The following is a 23740-nucleotide window of genomic DNA, read 5'->3' on the forward strand; positions in this document are numbered from 1 at the left end:
AGTTCTGCTTATTTATGTTCTTTACAATCTGAATGTTCAGGCATTTTGTTCCTACTAAATAGAAAAGTTAAATATACCTTAAAAGGACTATAGCCTACAAGTTACTCATAGTATATTGCCACATTAATACTTGTGTCCTCTTCACAAATCAGGATGACCTCTGGAAACACTGCATTAATACCTATTTGACATGATTATCTCCTTGGCATTTATCACATCTCTTTATTACCTTTGCTGCTTTTTAGCAAAAAAAGCTATAGAAAGCTCATGTGTTTCTATCATGCCTACGCTTTCGCAACTCATGTTACACCCACTTCTTTTGCTGCACTGCAAACCAGAGCATCTGCCATACTGAAATATGTTCCTGCCTAAGAGGGCCTCAGGAAGATTCAGGGCACACAAAAGTAAGTACTTCTTTGCACAGCACATATTTACTATGGAATTTGGTCCCACAAAAGGCAGTGATGGCCACTAACTTGGATGGTTTTGAAAGAATAGACAAATTCACAGAGGATAAGGCTATAAAGGACTACTAGCCATGCTGTGCTGTAGCTCCATAGTCAGAGCCAGTATGCTACCAAATACCAGTTGCTGGAAACCACAGGAGGGGAGAATGCTCTTGCATACACACCTTTTACCCTGCCCAACACAAACAGCATATCTTCAGATGTGGCAACAGATATGTTGCTCCCCAGGCAGGGTTTGGATTGCTTAGCTAGGTAGTTAGTTATAGGTAGCATCACAAATGTTAAGATGCTTTATATTCCTTTCTTAATGTTACATAACACAATACACATAAGAGAAGTATTTCTGGACCTAATGGAGACACAATATTCAACTATTTATTAATACTCTGCTTTTCGAGGCAAAGCACCTCCCCAAAGTGACTTACTCCATCCATGTTTTCAGGGTCAAGAACACATTTTGGCCTACAGTGGTCAATTAGATGCCTCTGAGAAACCTGCACACAGAATATGAGTGCAACAGCACACTCTCCACTCATGCTCCCAAGCAAATGGTATTCTGAGACATACCACCTTCAATACTGGCTAGTAGCCATTCACAGACTTATCTTCCATGAATTGTCTAAATCCCTTTTAAAGCCATCCAAATTGGTGACCATTACTACATCCTGGGGAAGCCATTTGATAGTTTAACTATATGCTATGTGAAGAAGCACTTTTTCCAACTCTACAATATCCTTTCCGAGGTGCAGAGACCAGAACTATACAAAGTATTCTAGTGGTTACTCCATAGATTTGTATAATGGCTTAATGAAATTGGCAGTTTTATTTTCAATCCCTTTCCTAGCAATCCATAACATGACATTTGCCTTTCTCACAGCTGGTGAATACTGGGTTGACATTTTCATCCAGCTATCTATCATGACTGCAAGATCTTTTTCCTGGTCAGTCATCCCCAGTGCAGATCCCATAAATGTGTATGTGATGTTAGGATTTTTTGTTCCAATGTGCATCATTTTACACTTGCTTATACTGAATCACATTTGCCATTTTAATGCCCATTCACTCAGTTTGGAGACATCTGGAAGTGTGATGCTCTCCCCAGTGACTGACTGTATTTAGTTTTTGTGAATCTGTAGAGCATCTGGGGAAGGAGGGATTCAAAAGACAGGATAAAAAAAATCTTAAATGAATGGTTACCTTGCATTGACCACAACCAGTCGCCAAATGGTCCAGATATAATTAAGGAACCTGAGGACACAAAATTTATGAAAGGCTGAACCCCAATTACCTATGACCAGAGACTCTCTGGGCTAGAGATCCAGGAAACCATCATCCTTCAGTCTTTCTGCCATCATCCTATAATACAGCCATAAATATCTGAGAGACTCCACAGTCATGTCACCATTTCCTCAAGATCCCTTGCTTGTTATCACTCTCCTCTGAAGCACCTTCCCTGTGCCAGCATGCAATCCGAAACTTATCCACTATTAACTTGCCCTTCTATATACACCCATGGTTCTCGAGGAAGAGAGTTTACTAAAACTCAACTCATGCCAAGTCTGAACAATTTTTGTCTCTCAAATAAGAGAAGTTTGACTGCACATAGAGCTTACATCTAAATTCAGACAGAGTCCGCCTGGACTTATCACCCTAAGTAACTGCACTTTATTTTCTAGTGCCATGCCATCCCTAAGCATTTTTTAAAAAAGATTCTGCAAAGACTGCCCTGAACATCATCCCAGCTCTTGAAAGGAGGAACACAGAACTATTCATCTGCATTACCACAAGAAGTGTCGCTCTTCCACTTTATTTTCTCTAAAATGCTAGTCATGTGGCAGTGTTTGCCCTTCTCCTCCCCCAAAATAAGAAAAAATTAATGAACTTTCTCTATTGCTCCTCTATAAATTCAGCACATGCAAAGTGAGCTATTCTGTTAGGAATGCTACAAACACTAAAAGGTTTCCTGACACTGTATTTTAGAAGTCCATCTGTTCTGTAGTGCAAACAGGAAGTTTAATACTATTTAAGGAAAAAGAAGAAAAAGAGGGGCCCAATAAAAGGTTTGAAGTATATGATCTATTTTCCCCCTTTTGTGGGGAAGGGACAGGAAATGTTTATCTTCAACATTTTCCTCACTATTACAGCTATATTGTTGCCCTGGAAATAACCCATACACAAATTTAACAGGAGTAGATAATCACAAAATCTACAACTACACAGACAGCAGGATGTACATAAAAACGAGCTATACATAAAACAAAACAACAAAATCATAAAACTAAACGTTACCTTAAAATGCCTGCTGGAACAAAAAAGTCTTAGTCATACACCTGAAGTTCAGCAAGGAGAGTGCCTGTCTAATGTCAGCTGAGAGGAAGTTCCACAGGCTTGGACCCACTACACTGAATACACAGCTTCTAGTTTATTTTATTTATCTATTATTTGATTTATATCCCGCCCTTCCTGTTACAAGCTGCGCATCTGAGCATTGTTACAAGCAGTACATCTGAGCCATGGGGGACTACCAACAGAGGCTCCTCCCCAAGATCACAGTGATTGGGCTAAGGTATTAGAGATCAGGAATTAGGTATTAATGGACACATGCTGTTAAGGGTCTTGCAAATTAATAAAAGAACCTTGAGCCTAGCCAGGTAACATATGGGCAGCCAGTGCAAGCTTTTAAATACCAGAGTTATGTGCTGGCAGTAGTCTGTCCCCATCAATAGTCAAGCCACAGTATTTTGCACCAGAGGAAGCTTCCGTACCAGGTACAGACTTTAATTATCTAAAACCTGCAGAATACACAGCGCTGATTTCCCCCTTCTTAAGTATACTACAATTGCTGATTATTTAACTCCTCTTTACATGAGGGTATTCACTGTGAAGTCTAATCTGAAAACGCAAGAGGTTGTTCATAAACCAAATCAATGCAGCTTACAAAAATAACACAACCTGGATGAACATGGATATTCTCTGCCTTCAGTTCTTCAGGTATTTGCCTACTTTAAAAAAAAAAAAATTCTCAACTCCCCTTCTGCCAATGAATTCCAGGTGGTGTACAACAGACATAAAATTACAAATTACAAAGTACAAATATAATACAATAACATCCTCCACAGTAATTTACAAACTGAAACGCACAGAAGTTAAAGGCAGACTGAGGCAACGTAACCCTTGAAAATGCATTAGCAAATTACAAAAAACGTAAATCTGGTTAGAGATGAAGGGCCAAGAAAAAAATGGGAAAACTGGGGGGGAAAGGTTTTTCTCATTATTCCCTCTTGTGATGTTTTTTCTTTAAAAAATGGGGAAAAGGGAAAAAAACAATTTCCCTAAGTTTTTCTGTATTTTTTGTCGAGGCTTCGCATCTCTAAACCTGGTGTCAAAGGTTATTGTATTGGTGCCAGTTATACCAGTTCCAGAGTGGGGGGGGGGTCACTGTAGAAAAAGGCATAAATCCCCTTTGGGCACACCTAACGCATCTCCACTGGAAAAGGCACTCATAATTTCTGCATCTATTTCAAAACTGAGATAACATTACGTAAATACTAGTCCCATACATTGACAACTATGGAAAAGGTTCTTAGGAAACTTCCAGTATTATAATTTGATTATTGCCTTTCTTCTAAGGCACTCATCATAGTGTACATGGTATATCCCTTCCTTTAAAAAAAATGCTCACAACACACTATACAAAGAGATAGCGATTGGTCTAAGATTTGCTTCATGACTGAGTAAACATTTGAACTTACAGTTCTGGCCTGACACTAACCGTGTTCAAAGGAGAGGAGAGAATCAATTGCATAAGAACTTATACCTGTATCTTCTCAGGAATCTGACACAGAAATGCAGTTAACCTTGGAATCAGTTTGGCATACCTGCGCCCCACTGATTCACAGACACAAAGTACAAAGTGCAGCTTTAATCACAGGACAGTGACTTGCTGGTACATTACTCTTCTGGAAGTCAAATTCGCAGAAGTTATTTGAATTCACTGGGGGATCTCAGTGAAACTACTCTCATTCCTTTGGTAAAAGCCTGCATTTGAATGCAACAAGCTAAATGCATGTACATGGATACATCTACATTATGTCTTTTGGAACAGGATCCACATATACCACTAAGCTTTAGCTAACCATTGAACAAGCCAATTTTAAACCATAGTTTATTAAGATGATTCATTTCAATAAACTGTAATAAAATAAACCAGTTTAGGTTTTGGACATGATGCAAAGTACACCAGAGGATGTTTGGAGGTGTGCAGAGACCACACAATTCCAAGACTTGCTCGTGTAAAGGGTGAATTGTAGTTTATTATGTTCAAATGCAGCCAATATTTTTTGTAGATGAATTTTAGAAGAGTTGTTGGCCCAAACATAATCTAAAAAGGCCAGGCTTCAGAGTTGCATAGCAAACTTGTGATCTGTCTTGGATTGGGTATAAAATATATTACTGTCTAGATTAAATCTGATGCTTTGAATGCACTGCAAGCTGGAAAACCTGGATAGTAGGTTTAATGTTTCATTGTCAAGATGCCTCTCAATGATATTCACGGAACTGTAGCCAGTAATGGTGCATGTTACTCCCATAGGGATGTACAAATACTGGAGAGGATCCTAACTGCATAAGCAGCTAGAGACAGGGAGAGATTAGGCATGATTTAACCTGTAGATTTCATAATGGAGGGCACAGCATCATTTTGTATACAAAGGTTTATGTAAGAGATTGCTCAAACTATGTAACAATGTGAATATTCCTCAAAATATAAGTCTGTTTCCTGCCCACTGCACAAAACTGTAATATAGAAGAAGAAAATATTTTTCTCTTAATGGACTTGGTCATGTTTATTCCATTGACTACATGTAGATTTTAACAAATTTGTGTCATTTCATAAAGATGACAACTTGACTTAAATACAGAAGCCATGTTCCTTCTGTAACCACGGCAAGTTTGAGATGTGGCATAAATTTCTGTTAGATATGTACACATCATATTCTCATATAATATACTGAAGCTAAAGAAAAAAACATACAAAAATATGGATAAAAATGTTGGAGAGCTAGCTGTGTTACTCATATTTTGTTTTAATATGTTTTAAAGTCTGTTTTTAAGATGTTTTAGAGTGTTATTAGTGTTTTATTTGCCACCCTGAGCTCCTTCTGGGAGGAAGGGCAGGTTATAAATTTAATAAATAAAGAATAAGTATTTTTATTACAGCAATGATAAACCACCTCTGAATACCCCTTACCATGAAAACCCTATGAATGTATCCAAAAAAGATTCATAGGGATACCATAAGTGACAGGCTGAAGGCGGTCAACAGACGGAGGCAGGCTGAGAACCGTGAGCTGCATGACCTGTGCTGCTTCCTCGCCGAGGACCAGCTCAAGGCCAAGCGCCTGGCGCACCACTGGCACCTCTTCAGGCACCAAGCAGCACAGGTGCTGCACAACGAGGTGGCTGCCTGCCTCCGCAAGCTGGCCAGCCTGGAGGACCTCCAGAAGCGCCTGGCCAAGGACAACCTGGAATTGAAGGAGCTCTGCCTGGTCCTTGAGGAGGAATGCGCCTCCACACGGCCCAACACCACCCCAGCCCTGGTGGTGGCTCTTCAGAGCTTAGCATGCCCTGCGGGCCCTGCAACCTGGGCAACGGCAGCTCCAGCGTCGGCAGCCCAGACCAGCTTCACCCTGCCTGTAACCCCAACAACTAAACCCGCAGGGAGGACGCCTCGCTTCCTTTGTGCCCCCCCCGCGTGGGAAGATGAGCGTGCCCTGCCCTAGCCCATGGACTCTCCGTCCTTTACTCCGTGCTCCTGGCATCAGAGAACCTGCACTGGGCACTATGTTTGCCTCTGTTCCTATTTCTCCTGCCCGGCAGAAGATGTCATGCCTGGGCTAACCCGTACCCATCTAAGTCCCAAAGAAGGGCAGCAGTGGATGTATGTAATTTATTCTGAGTTTCTTTCCTGGACATTTTTTTCCTTAATAATGTTATGTTATTCAGTTTAATTTTTGTAAATTGTATTGCTATATTGCTTTCATTGATGTATTTTTATATTTGTTTCTTCGTAAGCTGCCTCGAGGGACTTTGGCCAAAAGGCAGGATATAACTAAATTTATAATAATAATAAGTCGTAATTGACTTGAAGGCATATAGCAACAACTACTACAACAGATTCTCTTGCTGGGAGGAAGGTATGTGTGTTGAAGATTTGCAAATGAGAAGGTTATCACTGTCATTTGTGAAAAATCAATAAATATAATTTTTTGAAAGCTATTGTGCTATCTATGGTATAACCTAGGAGTTGTGCTGTAGTCACAAACAGGACAACTGAGATCTTACATATTCAGAGTTGACTTGATTACATTTCTAAAGCTAGATTCTCCTCCCTCCCCCCCCAAAAATAAATCTGCTGTAAGCCTTATTGAGGTTGGTAAAAGATCTACCCAAGTGAGTGCTTGACAGTAAATAGTACTAATTAAATACAGAGGCTGACAATGACACTGATTCTTGGATGAAGGCCAGTAGATTTGCCTCGGCTTTCAGAAAATTTAATTTTCTAGCTCTGTTTATCTACCAACTTGTTAAAAGATCTAAAGATACGACAGTTTGATGCTACTGCTGACTTTGCTGTTTTAAGCTTCTGCTGAAATACTCATTGTGGAAAGCTTTTGCATTATTATTCTCTCAATTTCTGATGTTCACACTGTGAGTGCCGCTGCTTATGTATCCAAAATGGCACTACCCACTCACCAAAAATAGATGTTTACAGGCTTGGGGGAGCCTCAAGGTTTATAGATGAATAATAAATAAAAAACCTCTAGGTGGGATAGCTGCGTAGTGCTGAATGTTTGGTGTGAGGCGAAGAAGGGGGAGGTGGAATGGGATCGAGTGCACTCCACACTCAATCCCGCTTGTCTTTAATTCTGGTAGTAAAAATACATATATGCTTATTCACTTGGTATTTTGTTAAGTAGATTGTTATAGTTTAGATTTCTAAGTAATGATGTACCAGAATGCTCCAGTTTGTGCCCAGTATTTCTCCCTAATAGCTGTCTAGACTAGAAATCACCAAAAAATGACAATATGTTCAAAAAAGATATTTTACAGATTCTTTGTATGGCTTAAAACATGCATTTGGACATGGTACTGGGACTTTGTATGTTCCTCTGCTATTCCTGCAAGACTCGAATTCAGGATTCAGTGGCAATATCCAGAACTGCAGTTTTGAGCTGGTGATATGGTTACTTCTGCACTAGCACTGCATGAAAATAGCAAATGCATATGAAGTAGTTATTGTTCAAGACTTCTCACATGTAATTGGATTAAGACTTGGCTGTTCATATTGAGCCCTGTATTAAACTGATAGTGGTATGAGCATCAGCTTCTTTAAATTCAGAAACTATCTTTTGGCACAGCTTTGCTAAAGTTAGGCCTATGCATAAATATTTGCGATAGGGAAATAGTAGGGGCTGTATCCAGTGTGTCCTACTTCAAAGTAGACCCATCAAGATCAATGAACAAGACTGCTTTAGGTTCATTAATTTCAATAGGTCTACTCTGAGTAAAACTTAGATACAACCCCAGATCTCTTCAAATAATTGATGAAAAAAATCACTTCCTGTGTCAGACCCATTAAAACATTATTAATGGGAATGCATGGAGATCAGCTCCATAGCAAAGCTGAAAAGGCATGTTGAAGCCCTTCCTGACCTTGTAGCAACTTGTTCCTTTGGTAGGAGAGTTCCAGTCTCCAGAGGTGTAATTTTTTTTACCCAGTCCACACTCTTCGCATGTGCGTGTGCGGAGGGTGGGAGGCTGTCATTGCTGCTGTAGTTCTGTAAACAGTAGTGCTGCCAACAGTAGGCTGTAACTACTCCTCTTGAGTACACTTACTCAAAGGAAAGGATTCACAAATGTCACCTTAATCCCAAAGAGCTTCACTTGCTATGCCCCCCCTCTGGTGGGATGAATGGATTGCTTTCAGATTCAGGCAATATGTTACTGGTTCTTTTCAAACAAATTTTGCTGCCGTATTGCACTGATTGAAGCAGTGGTTTGGCTTAGCGTGCCATCTGAACTTGAGCTCATGGTTTAGCTCTCCTCAAACTAACCATGATCTATAATCAAGGTTTGTCGTTTGTTTTGTCTGGGAGTGTTAAACCATGAGTCTGGGTTCAGATGGCACACTAAGCCAAACTGCAGCTTAGCTCAGCGCAGTGCAGCATCAAAACAGGAATAAAGTGGACACAATCTCTTCGCTAGGAGCCCGCACATTTCCTTGTTTGCACCAAGCCACATGCCATACAGTTTGTCTAGGTTTGGACATAATGTTAACTTCCAGTTAGTTAAAAATGAAGTCTCAGGTGCAGAAGGGAAGTGGGAGCTGTTCAGCCCTGTAAACCCAAGTCTGAAGCCACTAGGTGTATGTCACCATAAAAACCAACAACAACTCCTGACTGAATTTAAAGATTGCTATTCCGTCCTCATACTTCTTGACCTCTCTGCTGCCTTTGATATAGTGGATCACTTTCTCATACTTCCTTTATACTCTATCCAATTCTGTCCTCAGACGGTTCTCTTCCTACCCATCTCTTTCAGTGTCCCTATTGGGGCACATTCATACTCATGTTTTTCTTCTCTCTGCTGGGATCTCTTAAGCTTGGACTGCTTCAGAGTTGCCTGCTTTTACTCAGATGAGAATTAAAATCTCACTTCATGAAATACAAAGCTTCATATCTCTGCATTCACTGCTACGATGAACTCAACAAATGCAGACACAATAGCGCCTTCTAAATGGACAAAGCTAGCCAAATTTCAAACAAATACACATAGCATGTTTGGGGCAGGCTATCTTTCAGTTTGAATTTTTTAAAAAGACAACAGTCTATAAGCATTTTTTTCTGGCACAAAAATATGAAATGGGGGGACGAATACTGCCAAATTTTAGAAGCACCAGTGCAGGATTTTTCCTGCAAGAGCAGCTGGTACAGATTTATTAGGGGCAAGAGGGTTCGTTTATCCCCCTATTGTTTTGTTGTCAATTTGAATGAAGGTAGCATACATCATAGATGTGTTGCCAGGTATGAACCCTGTCCAGATTCACAAGGATAGTTACATGAATTTTTGTACGAGGCACCTTTAGAGTTGAGGACAGAGATCTGAACTAAAGAGGGATTTGCTTACCTCCCTTTGATTTGGGAGGGAATTTGTATATGAATACTACATACATTAGTCTCTCCCCCCTTCTCCCCTGTGCTCATAAATAAGAGCTCAGGAAAACGTAATGATTTTAAAGGGATAGCTAGATTTTATCTTCATTGTTTTTAGATTTTTAATGTCTAGGTATTGTATGCCTATTTTGTACGTCACCCAGAGTGGCTGGACAGCCAGCCAGATGGGTGACTACTAAATTCAATTCAATTCAATAGCCTGAGTTTATTTGAGCTCTCTTGGATCTCCAAATCTCTGATGTGGAAGCAGCCTGAGTCAGTTCGGAACACTCCAGAGACAGCCACTTTGCCTTGAAAGAGTCTCAGTCTTCCAAATCTGCTCAATCCAGCTCAGGGTTTGGGATTAGTCCAAACCAAATGCACACTCCCAGTTTTGATTGAAATCTGATTTCATTAAAAATTAAATTCTACAGAATCTCTTAAAACCCAGTTTATGATCTTGTATCAAAGCACACAAAAACTAAAAACTATTTTTCTATGTGTGACAGCACCCCAGCTTCCCTGGGAGTTCCAGCCAAACTGGAGCTTACACTTTGCTTGGACACCCTTCCTGTTAAAACTTTTGCTGCAGCCAGGAATTTATTTTTCTACAAGGCTGCCTTCCACTACATAGCCTAAAAAACCTTCTTGTGTCTCCTCAGAACACCTTAAGGTAGCACAGAACTTGGTTTGGGTGTGGGGTGATATTAGAATAATAGAGACTACAAGGGTTTAAATGAAAATCCAAGTTTACTAAGGAACAAGAAGTAATTCTTAGGAAAGAAGGCTAAACACAGGAACAGTTACAGAAAGCCAGCATATTCCACCATTGTAGCCAAAATGCAATAAAAGTAAAATAAAAGTAGTTGAGAAACACAAACCAACTTTCCCTCTTCTAGACAACCCCTAGGGTTAAAAACCTATAACCGCGCCTGGCATGCATTCCCAAATATCTTGTGATCCCAATTTGAATCTGCTCCCCAAAGCAAGACACTGGGGAATATCCCACCTCTCAATGTGAGCCCTACACCAGCTCAGATTACAACACCTTCTGATTTGAGCCTTAGACCAGGTCAAAGTTAGCAAGTTAACTCCATCATCCCCAAATTCACATACAAGATTTACAGTGCCTTGCAAAAGTATAATCAGACCCCTGACCAACGCTCTCATATTACTGAATTACAAATGATACATTGTAATTTCATTCTGTATGATATTTTATTTTGAAACACTGAACTCAAAATCAATTATTGTAAGGTGACATTGGTTTTGTTGGGAAATGTTTGTAAGGAACATAAAAAATACTTGCATAAGTATTCAACCCCCACACATTAATATTTGGTAGAGCCATCTTTCGCTGCAGTAACAGCTTTTTTGGGGGTAGGTACGTACCAGCTTTGCACACAGTGTCAAGAGGGATTTGGGCCCATGCGCCTTGGCAGATTCGCTCCAGTCGTTCAGGTTGGTTGCACGTCACTTGTGGGCCGCAATTTTCAAAGAGCGTCACAAATTCTTAATGGGATTGACATCAGGACTTTGACTGGGCCATTGTAGGACATTCACCTTTTTGTTCTTGAGCCACTCCAATGTTGCTTTGGCCTTGTGACTGGGATCATTGTCTTGCTGAAAAGTGAATTTCCTCTCAAGCTTCAGTTTTTTAATGGACTGAAGCAGGTTCTTTTGCAGCATTTCCCTCTATTTTGCTCCATCCATTGAGTTTTGAGGGACGGCCTTTTCTTGGCAGTGCCTGGGTGGTGTGATACAGCTTCCACTTCCTGATTATTGATCCAACTGTGCTCACTGAGATATCCAAACACTTGGATATTATTTTGTACCCTTTTCCTAATTTATGCATTTGTATTACGTTATCTCTCACTTCTATAGAATGCTCTTTGGTATTCATTTTCCTTCAGTTTCACAGCCTGACCAATGATCCTTCAACAGTGGGGGTTTTATCCTGACAATGTGACAGCAAACTTTATGGTTCACAGGTGGAGGAAAATGGTAAGGTAACTGTGTCCTTGATAGGGCAATTTCTTTCATCTGTGTCAACTGGGAGTTTCCACAGCACAGGGGTTGAATACTTATGCAAGCAACATGTCTCAGTTTTTTATATTTCTTACAAACATTTCGCAACATGAAAACATTGAAACCAGTGTTTCAAAATAAAATATCGTACAGAACGAAATTACAATGTACCATTTGTAATTCAGTAATTTGAGAGCATTGGTCAAGGGTCTGATAACTTTTGCAAGGCACTGTATATTATTGTACTATACAAAACATTTCATTTCGTCAATACTCTGCCAAAGAAAAAAACCATGGGAAAAAGCTGGTTTCTAACGGCAAACATTATACAATTGGTCATAAACTGTACTTACTATTACAGAAAAGTATAATCTGTATTACTCAAATAGCATGGATATTTACTGTACATCTCATGAAGAAACACTGCTTTTGTCTAGTAATAATCAGCCTTACTTCTGGAAACTTAGCCCACAACCAAGCACATTTTTCTGGATTGTAAGCCTTTTCTTCAAGTAAGTGATCTTGCTTAGTGTTCTTGCATAGTGTTCTTGCATAGTGTTCTTGCATACAGACAGAGAGCCAAACAGAAACCCATGAATTTCTAATTGCCATTCCCACCGCTTTGCCTTTAAGCAAATATAATTGTGTGGTGCAAAAGCTTCGCAGAATGTATTAATCAGAAGATTCATATTATCCTCCTAGCTAATATAGTAACATCATTTAGCTGCAAACCAACAGATTTTAATATGCAATCCTGTGCAGGAAATGCATATTACAAAATGGGAAATTTTAAATCAGATTTAAAATTAAGACTTGTTATTTAGATCACAGTTTTAAATCATCTTGATTTGAAAATCAATCCATCCTGTTTAAGAGTTTAGGCTCCCAAGATTCACATCAAAATCTGATTTGGAAGTAAGCTTCAGTGACCAATGTGACATACCTCTGAATAAATTTGCATAGGATTACACTGTCAGTAACAACTGTATTCATATAAGCTCATGAACAAGATTATTGGGCCACAAAAGAATGAAAATAAACAAGAAATCAGCAAATCCAATTACTTGAGTCTTAAGGAATTCACTATTATGGAGAACCTAATTGTTTTTGCTGTTCTATGACTCTTATGCCATAGGCAAAAGGGTCATCAACAGCCAAATAAAGAATTTCACGAAGTATATTTCTAAGTTTTCTGGTCTTTCTTCTGTTGTATTGCAAACCTGAATGAAAACAAAACACACACTGGAAAACAAAACTTTAGAAAGTTTTTTTCTTCAAAAAAAAAAAAGGTGTGTGGAGATTTTAAGTTATGTCCTCACAAGACCTTGAAGGTTGTTACCCTTCATAATGTCTGCCATGTATTGTACTATCTATACCAAACTTAGGAATAATTATTATATAGAACTTGCTGGTAGATTTAGTTAGTTCTCATGATTTCATTAAGATTGTCTTATCTTTTGTCAAGAAATTCATGACCTATAGAGTGGCAACATTTACAACAGCCAATGAGAAACCAAGAACAAACTTTCTTGAAATGGACACAAGATGTATACTTGCTTATCCCATTTATTTTCTGTCTTTCATATTGCAACAACCTCAAAGAAATTAACTTGTTCCCTGTGAGCCAGATGCTCATTACACCAAGCACACACATCTCCATGATTTCTATCCAGCAGGCAGATTGTTATACATGGGACATTCTGTACAATACACTGGACAGCCCCCACCCCACCCTGATGGCTTTCTGCATGAATGCCTCTTATTCTTGTTTTAGCTTCTTTACTTCGGAACTTGGGATTTGTTAGGGCAAAAAGGGGGGGGAAGTGTGGTCTGTCCAGGCTTCTTTACCCTGCTGGCTCACTTGCTTGTTATCTTCATGTTCTCTCACAACTGGGTCTCCCTGCTCGTTCATAAAGTAAGCTCCCTCACTAGGCTGCTCTAACAGTATAGTTCTGGCTAGCTTCTCCTAACTACTGCTGAAATCCATTAGATCAAGAGGTGAAAAACGCAAGGAGGTGTAGATCAGCTACTGGGCTGCTTGAAATTCCATTGAACAGAAATCTGAAAGGGTGATTTAGGTCAATTAATCCCCCCCCGGGAATGGGACATTTTGTTAGAGAAAAGGCCAAAGTGTGGTCATGTAAGGTTTAAACAGGTTTAAGAGGAAGATGTGGACAGTTGAAGCCCCTATGTGAATACAAGGGTCTGACTCAGACATATATAAGTAAAAAAAGATTGATAAAAATGAAAACCTGTTTTTTTATGTTTTGAGGTCACAAAAAGTGCAAGATAACTATTGAAAATTAAATGGACTGCCTTCAAGTCGATTCCGACTTATGGCAAGACTATGAGTAGGGTTTTCATGGTAAGTGGTATTCAGAGGGGGTTTACCAATGCTTTCCTCTGAGGCTGAGAGGCAATGACTGGCCCAAGGTCACCCAGTGAGCTTCATGGCTGTGTGGGAATTCAAATCCATGTCTCCCAGGTCGTAGTCCAACACTCTAACCACTACACTACACTGGCTTTCAAGGTAACTATTAGTAGCCTTCAAAAAAGTTACTTTAGGCTAGTACAAGGGCTTGAATCACAAGGGATATTTTACAGCCCCTTTGAACAGAAGAGTTCCTGCACCAGATCACAAACTGATTTTGATCATCCTCTCATTTTCAAAATCTGTTTGCTATTTAGAAAGGGAAGAGGGAGAAGCATACTGCTATTTGGAAAGTATCATCCTCAAACCTAGAACTATATCCTAATGTGACACCTATAGGCACACAGGCACCCAAAGAGGCCTTCCCTGGCACCTGCAGGGTCCCTTCCCCCCAGCTGAAATCTACTGTGTCCAATACGCTGTTTTGTGTATGATGCCATGACGGTTTCTCTGATTTGCAAATATGCCAATGCACAAAAAAAAATATGGGGGTGGCCCTGGCCCTAACAACTCAGACATTAAAAGGCATGGATAAGTGCCCGCTTTAAGGAGCCTGACTCTCTCGGCAGTTTAGATGTAATGTCAAACAATGGTTTGGCACTACATGAACAAGCCTTTTTGTTCATTTGCTCCTTCTTCCCCTTGCATGCTCAGATTTCTTCCCGCACTTCCCAATTTGGTAACAAATCCTACAAATGACAATTTCACATAATTGTTTAAACTAGGTTTACAATCCTGCTTTGCCCAGAGGATTAACAGTAATCCAAGGTTTGCAGCTAAATTGGAAGTAAGGGGGGAGGGAACATGTAAGCATAGAGCTCATTCGCACAGCATTAAATCATGGTTAGGCATTACATCTGAACTAACCAAGTAAGTGTGACCATACAAGACCTCCATGATACCAGACAGTTAATGGCTATGGTTAAAGCAATTTATGGTGTTCTAAACTGATTCAATTTTTAATATCTTTTAGCCAACAAATCTTTTTAATATGGTGCATGTATGAGGCCAAAATTTCAACAAAAAAAATTCAAGTTTTGCTCTACTGTCATAGAACAAAATGGATAGTTTCATACAATCATTTGTTACTATTATTTAAACATGAATTATTTAAAGACAACTTACCAATGAGGCAGTCAATCAATGCTACAGTTTGTGTATTTGAAAGTTTCAATATTCAGATACATCTCAAGCCTGCTATAAACAAAAAGACCAACAGTAAATATTCTCCAAAATACCACTTTGTCATTTATACTAGCACAAAATCGCTAAAGTATCTGCCACTCCCAGTTACAATGGGATTTTCTTCAATATTTCCCCCAAGTGTTTATAAATAACATTATTGCTACAATGCGGCCGTGTTTGGGCATTACACTAAATCATGTTTCAGCATGATGTGAACAAGCCTAGCCACTTCTTGGACTTGCACATTGCCCCTCTACTCTTTTCCTCCTGTGCAGCTGAGAGGAGGAGTTCAGAAGCTTTTGCTTGCAGTTAAACCACAGCTTCCAATGTCGTCCAAACTGCAAATTGTGGTTAATGTTAACTATTTTTGATTTTAACAAAGCAGCTTCTAAAAAATTACACTCTGAAGTTGGTTTGTTTAAAATGGACCACAGTTAGTTTTAACCAGTTTGTCACACCAATGACAAAAACTGCAGTGAAAAGAAAGTGGAAGCAAAGACTTCTAACTACTAGCTAGAAATGAGAGGGAGGTGTGTACAACATCTGAAATGATCTAAATATTTGTTTAATGCATTCTATTTACAGTTCACACTTCCTGATAACAGAATTTTTCCATTTAAAAATAAGACCACCACCACTACAGCACAGTGTTTAAGATACCTATTAATGTTTCTGTTTCTCCCCCGTTAAGCTGCATTGTTATTTTAGAGAAATGGTGTCCAACAGTTTTTCATACTTGCCAAAATTGTGGTTAATTTGTTCACATTTTTGCTACAGTATGAAAAAAAATAACCATGTTTTTGAGGGTAGAAAAATACACAATAATGTCTTCAATTATTTACTGAGAGAATGAGTGAGAAATCTGACATATCATTTCATTAAGTAGTGCAGGGAAATCAGAAATAAAATCAGTTAGATTATATCTCAACTCCACCTCCAAATTGTCATCCAGTATCTGTGACCTATATTTTTATTTCACCATTTTTACCACAGAAAAAGTTGATTCACAGAACCAAAAATTGAAATGTTTTGAGTTCTGAAAAGAATACCTATGAGTATGAAAACCAGTTACCTCAGTGAGTATAGGCAAAGTTATTGGCCTCAAACCAGGCTTATGGGCTTCCTGATGCATCTGGCTGGTTTCATCCAGTCTGGTTGCTCTTATGGTCATAGGAACTCTGCCCCCCCGTTGCCATTTTTTACAAAAATATTGTTTTTGGTTTGTTTAGCCTTTTTTTCCCGAACCTGTGAACAGACCTCATTGCTTCAACAACCCCAGTAAGCTCCACTGTTCTGGAGTAGCATTATTTTTACTTTGCACACTATAATACCTACAACCCCCCCCAAGCTTTTTTTAATCCCACTCTTCAGCCAAAAAAGGCCTTCCAGAGTGGCTTACAAAGATCAGTACATAAGACCAATCATTATCAATAATGAAACCTTAACAGTTTTAAAAATCAGTCATCTCTTTTCCACATGCTTCTCACCACTGTCACTTTGTGCAGAAGTCAAACACAAATCTCAACAAGCAAAGTCTAACCCTGTTCAGCTTAAACTTTGCCAAATGTTTAAACTTTATTCACACAGAACAGAACACTATAAATCACTTCCTATTCCCAAATTCCAAACTTTCTCATTTATTAGATTGCTTTTTTGTGGTGGTGGGGAGATAACAAAAACATTTAGGATAAATAAGGCTGTACTATATGAATTACCAATGTACATAGTGTCCTCTGGCCTGACTGACTGTTGCTGGGCTTGGGCCTGAGCAAGCTACAGAGATCAACTAGAAAACAGAAACTAAAGGGAAGGAGGAAACAAACCTGCTCTTCAGGACCCAGGGATGTCTATACCCTGTAGTTGAAACAACTGACCTGTCAATCACAGCAGCTCTGACTTCATTCATTGGCTAAAAACACTCAAAGGTGGGAAAAGCAAGGCTAGCTCATCTGTCCACATGTTTTGCTTCCTAACTTCCTTAACATAAAGGCTGATTTGCTTACTTTAAAATGAAAGTCAGAGTCTGGGCCCTCTTATAGGCAGGGCCCTGGTGCTGTTGCTCAACTTGCACCATGGATAATCCAGCCTTGCTTCATACACACACAGTAAGTAAAATGGTTGCTATCACAAAAAGGCTTGCTTGTTCTGAAACTGAGGGAATGATCTGTGCAGTCTTGGAAAGAGCTACACCCACAGAAGAATAGGTGGTAAAAGTAAATCATCAGTTTGTCACAGGTCAATAGCCATTTCACCATATCTGGTGAGTGGCGACTGGGTCAGACACCATGATTTTAGTGAAACATTGAGACCTTAAAAATAAAATTCATTCCTGAAACAGCTTTAAATTTTCAAGGAAACTTCATACAATATATGGAAATGTGTTCTTCTCAACATATGTACAAATATTACTAGCATCCAACTAGTTATGCTGTACAATTTCTTGTAGACAGACAAGGAATTGATAGTTTTTTTCAATCATGAGCTGAAAATCCAAATCTTAACACAGACACAAACTCAGAAAGCAGCCTTCACCAAGCTACTCTCTCAGCCTCAGCTTTTCCATGATAACACGGCAATAGTAATACCAGCCTATATTACAGGGTGGCCATAGGGGTTACTGAGATAATTGTGTATGAAGCCCTATGAGAACTTACAGAAAGTGACTCTTAATAAGTTAAAGATAATTCCTTACACAATTTCATCCAGAAACCATTTAGTATTCAGATATTTGTAACATTGAACACTGTCACAGCTTATTTCCATTTTATTTTTCAGACCAAAGACAAAGCACAATGGGATGAGTTCAAGCAACTAAGAAAGAAAGAAACTAGTCACTAGTGTAAGAGTTTGAGGAACAGCAAAAGAGCTTGTAGATTCTATAACAGTTTCATGTATCCACAGGACATGCACAAGGGAGAAGAAAATTTTGGATTTAGCTTCACTTTTGTTCACTTTTTGTTGTTCACTTTTGTTGGTTTAGAATAAGGTGAGGAGTAAACAGCCCTTCCGTGAGTAGAAAGTGTGTTCTGCACACAGAAGTGCACTTTTGGAACCATTCGAGCAAACCTCATGCAATATTGAACTATAAAAACAAAACAAAAACAGAACACCGGAATACAGTACATAAATGACTGAATAGGCAATCCAACCCCTATTCATGTTTACTTAGAAACAAGTCCTACTGAAGTGAGTAAGCGTACATAAGATTGCAGCCATGCCTCTGCTCAGAACATCTGAGTGACTCACCAAAACAAAATGTTATTTATTTTGAAAATGATTAAGACATCCTCCAGAATTCAAATACACAGAGTTCTCACACAAGCAGAGAGACAATAGGATACAAGTACTGTTGAGCTGTCTCCACCTCCATCAACTCACTGAAGCTTCTGGGCTGGGGCATCTGATGTCCACAGCTATAACAGTATAGATGAAACACAAATAAAGCAAGCTTTAGAGCAGAAGTGGGGATCCTATAGCAATCCAGGTGTTGCTGAACTGTGACTGCGGTCGTACCTGAGCATTTCACCATGCTGACTGAAGCCGACAGGAGTTGGAATCCAACATCTGGAGAGCCACAAGTTTCCCTGTCCCTGCTTTGAAGTACCTGAAAGATCATCTTTCCCCTTATACACCCCGTCAGTCACTGCGCTCTGCAGGTGAGAGCCTCCTGCAGATACCGTCTTGTCAGAAGGGAGTTTCAAAGGTAGGTGCCACCACAATAAAGGCTGAAGACCAACACTGTGCGGAATAGACATCCTAAAAGGGAGTGAGACCATCTTTTAGGTATTCTGATCCCAAAGGGTGGTATTCAATGTTATCCAACTCAGAGTAGACCCATTAAAATTAACAGACATGACTAACTTAGGTTCATTAATTTCAATGGATCTATTCTGAGTAGGACTTAGTTGAATACAACCCAAGCTGTATAGGGCTTTGTACGCTACTACCTTGAACATAGCCCAGCACCTAATTGGCAGCCAGTGCAATTCTTTCAGCAGCAGCACAATATGATGGTGATATTCCAATCCTCCAGTGAGCAGTGAAACTGGTGCAGCTTCTGGGCCAGCCTAAAGGGCAATCCACATGGAAATGTAATCCAATCTGTAGGTTACCTGCACATGGACAATAGTGGTGAGACCAACCCATTCCAGTAACAACTGGAGCTGTCTTACCACCTGAAGCTGGTAAAACGCACTCCTAGCTGAGGCCTGAGCAGTGTCTAGTGACAGAGATGGATCCAGAAGCACCCACAAATTATGAACCTACTCCTCCAGAGGGAGTAGGATCCCATCCAAAGCAGGCAATTGACCATTATCTGGACTTGGGAACCCAGCGACTCCACCTTGCCAGAATTCCCAGTCAGTTAACTGGCCTTCATTCAGCCCACCACTGAATTAAAGCACCAACTTGCAGTCTCTCCCAATTCAGTTGTTACAAAGAAATAGAGCTTGGTATCAGCGTACTGATGACACCTCATCCCAGTCTCCTTTTGACCACTCCAAACAGCTTCATGTAGATGTTAAACAGCATCAGGGACAGAATGGTACCCTGCAGCACCCCACAACATAATTGCCAGGGGACTGAGAGACAATCACCCATACTATTCTCTGAAACAGACCCTGGAGATAGCACCAGAACTACTGTAAAAGAGTGCCCCAGTGCCCACATCACATAGCCACTTTACGAGAATACCACAGTCATAGGTATCAAAAGCCACTGAGAGATCAAGCAAGTATAACAAGGTTGCATTCCCCCCTGTCCTCCTTTCAATAAAAGTCTTTCATCAGGGCAGCCAAGGCCAATCCAGACCCACAACCAGGCCTGAACCCCAACTGGAATGGGCCAAGATAATTGGTTTCATCCAAGAGAACTTGCAACTGTCACATCACCATCCTCTCAATCGCCTTCCCAAGAAAGAGGGCATTTATGACTTGGGTGGTAGTTGTCACAAACCAATGGGTCCAGGGTGGGCTTTTACAGGAGTGGCCAAATCTCCACTTGTTTAAAGTTGGCTGGGGCTACTCCTTTCTATGAGGACACCTTGGATGCACACTATCATACCCCATCAGCAAGCTTTAATCAGCCAAGAGGGACAAGAGTCAAAGGAACATATTGCTTGCTGCATTGTCACAAGCAAACTGAGCTGGAGGTTCTTCGCTGCTGAGCTAATACATCTATTGTTGAGCTAGGTTTGGCTATGTCCCACTGAAATATAGGTCATAAAGCACCATAAACCACACAAATGCTTAAAGTACCCCTGGTTTTGTCTATTTTTGTTTTTCATTTTCAACCCATCCATCAAACCAGTAATTCTAGGGTGGGGTACACCTAAATATAAATTCAAACAATACTGTCTCAATAAAAATAGTGAAACAATATAAAAATCAACATAACCTCTACTCTTTGCTACAAAAATCATTGGCCTAATGTGTCAAGAACTCACATTATTAAAAGAGTAGCTAAAGAGTTAAATTTTTAGCTGGTGCCAAAAATCAATCTATGTTGAGGAAGGGAATTCCATAGTCTGAAAGCTACCCTTTCACTGTAGAGGTACAAACCTCACTCACAGATGGACTAACAAGCAAGGCACTTCCAGTAGATCTCAACACCTGGGCAGGATGACACATGGAAAGGCACTCATTTAGGTTCCTAAATTATCTGCTTCATAAGACAGTGTCAGAACCTAAGCTGGTTCAAGTAGCAGGTAGGCAGCCAGTGTGGGCTTTTATAGGAAATGGTTTTGCATGAGCTCAGCTAGACAAGCCAGCATTCTGCACCAGCAGCAGCTTCTGAACAGTTTTTAAGGGCAGCTCCACATTGAGCAAAATACAATAATCTAATCTGGAAGTTGCCAAAACATGGATCACTGCAGCCACACTATCTCTGTCCAGGAACAGCCACAGCTGACTGAGCAGCTGAATCATGTAAGAGGCGCTCCAAGCCAATGACACCTCTTGGGCTTCCAGTGACAAAGATGAGCCTAACAGCACCCTCAAACTATGCAAACTATGAGGGTGCACCCTCAAACTATGCACTCGTTCCATCAGAGAAAGTGTAATACCCTCCCGAACAGAATGATCCAATTTTGGGATAATAGAACCACTTGTCCACAGGATCCATGTCATATCAGGATTCACCCAGTTTATTAACCTCATTCCTCCTATTAGTGCTTCCAAACAGGGATGGGATTTCAGTGTTACTTTTCTCTTGACTAGGGCTCTGTCCTAACAAGAATTCTCAACCTAGTGACCCTCTCATGATCTATGTGACCAATACAGCATCAGCTTCCCCTCAATAATCAGCAGTGGTTTTCAGTCACCACCACAGAGAAAGATATATTCAGTCCTCTACAGGAAACAGCTATTGCTATTGTACAGGTGCACATCCTCCTTCATGCAGCCTGGTACAAAACAGTTCTCTCTCCCCAGTAGCTTTAGACCGCAGCTCATTCTGTGCCTTCCTCTGAAAAATAAAATAACCTTCTCATGTACAAGCTCCGCTTAAGAGCCGAGAGAGCACGAATAGCATCCAACAGTGATCACAACTGAAGAAACCTATGAAAGAACATAGTCTTCCCCCCCCTTTTTTTTTTAGCCTACGGCATCAGCTATTTCCAGGCGGTCTCCCATCCAAGTACTAACCAGGCCTGACCCTGCTTAGCTTCCGAGATCAGACGAGATTGGGCATGTTCAGGGTAGTATGGCCGTATTTTACTGTAATATGATTTGTATTTTAACATGTTTTTTGTATTTTCCTTTTAATTGTATTTAATTGTGGCGGCCTATGGCTCTGAACAATAAAGATTCATTCATTCAAGAACATAGTCTTGACATTGAAATTAATTCGGAGTTTTTCCATTTTATTAACAGCATTTTTATATCATCCATTAACAGTACATTCTCTGGGCAGTGTACATTTTTTTAAAAAAACTCTTCAAGATGTAAAAATACTGTATGAACATAAAAGCAAAAGCTAGTTAAATCAAAACAGACTCAGAATAAAACCACCCAGAGAAAACTTGCTCAAGGTCTTATCACTCATTATTCTAAAACCGAAAATCCTGAAAAAATAAAAGGATATCCACATTATGCTGAAAATACCACAATGTAGGCATCAGGCCTCTTTGGGGAGCTCCTCTTGGGAGGGCATTCCACAATCAGGCACCACCACTGAAAAGGCCCTCAACTTAGTAGCCACCTGCCTCAACCTTATTTGGCAAGAGCACCTAGAGAAAGGAATCTGAAAGTGATCTAAGGGACTAGGAAAAATGCTGATTATGTTCACTGGATTCTAATAATATGCAACCATATTACATTATGAAAAGTCAAGTAACAGAGTCACAAGTAATAATTTTAACTCAGTTTAAAGAGCTTTGAACCAGGTATTTCAATTAAGTTATTGCTAAATGTGATCACTAGTTTTCCACCAAGCTTTCACCAAACCCCAATACCACCATGGTGAAATTGAAACAGTGACAAAAATAAAAGTAATGTAAGAAAGCTACTACTGCAGACAACTGCTATTATGCATTATGCCATTTTACAATGTAACATGTATTTATCCTCCTAGTACTGCAATCCTGAACCCATTAAGTGCAAAATATATATCACTGCAAACAATGAACTCAGCTCTCATTTAATAGCTGGGATCAAAACAGCTTCAGATATGCACAAGTGCCAATACTGTACACACATTGGGTCTTCCCTACTCTTTTCTACTTTTCATTGAGCTGCTTTGGAAGCTACTCCCAAATAATCCCCAAGTTTAAGGGGCAAACTAAACAATATGTTGAATGCATGCATGTTGTTTTTACTTTAAACATAACAGCTACATAGAGGCCCAATCCTCAACAGGACTGCAGCGCACAATGAAAGATGCTTTCATCCTTTCCTCCCACATGGTAGTTCTGGCGAAAATTGCCTAGCCCAAACTGCTATCCCCCCCCCTCCCCAGAAGGGAGCCTGCCATTGGTAGCAATGACAATAGCAGCCTTTGCTGGGCAATTTTCACCAAAACCACAGTGCAGGAGGTAAGAGTTAAAACTTCCCTCACTGCATGCTGCAGTTCTTATCTAAATCGGGCCCCTCTGTGACTGTTGTTTTTAAAGTTGCAACAAGAGAAGTTAATACATATATACATGTAGTATCATATAGTTTGGGCCTCAAAAGCAGTTTTCTTAGAAGTTTGTGATGCCAGAACAGAGTTAATCAGAAAAGGGCAGGCAGAAAGCCTGCAGTACATGTGGACATTTCTACATGGAACTTCAGATTAAGACTTATGTGTTATACACAGAGGACAACTTGGAGGATAACCCAAACTACACAGTAAAAATGCATTACAGTATTTTAACAGGCAATGCTTCTTCAGAAGGCTGCAGTGTTAAAACGATCCAGGTTACATTCACTGACTTTTTTGGA

General features: G+C 39.9%; 1 protein-coding gene and 2 pseudogenes across 15 annotated transcripts in view; 1 reads left to right on the forward strand and 2 right to left on the reverse strand.

The window, feature by feature from the left end:
* NCOA2 (nuclear receptor coactivator 2) overlaps positions 1–23740 on the reverse strand; it is a 211312-nt gene that overhangs the window by 181508 nt on the left and 6064 nt on the right. For 10 of the 15 annotated variants that reach the window (XM_061601097.1, XM_061601069.1, XM_061601050.1 and 7 more), the window contains exon 2: positions 15264–15335. The exons of 2 other annotated variants lie outside the window; for them this stretch is intronic. The gene's annotated coding sequence lies outside the window, so the exon portion shown is untranslated. The remainder of the gene's footprint in view (positions 1–15263; positions 15336–23740) is intronic. 3 more of the 15 variants (XM_061601004.1, XM_061600996.1, XM_061601041.1) reach the window with 1 other exon arrangement.
* LOC133377425 (coiled-coil domain-containing protein 85B-like) lies at positions 5732–6177 on the forward strand (annotated as a pseudogene).
* On the reverse strand, positions 21916–22034 carry LOC133375802 (5S ribosomal RNA; annotated as a pseudogene).

The sequence above is a fragment of the Rhineura floridana genome, chromosome 1 (genome assembly GCF_030035675.1).
Source record: "Rhineura floridana isolate rRhiFlo1 chromosome 1, rRhiFlo1.hap2, whole genome shotgun sequence".
Taxonomy (NCBI): Eukaryota; Metazoa; Chordata; class Lepidosauria; order Squamata; family Rhineuridae; genus Rhineura; species Rhineura floridana.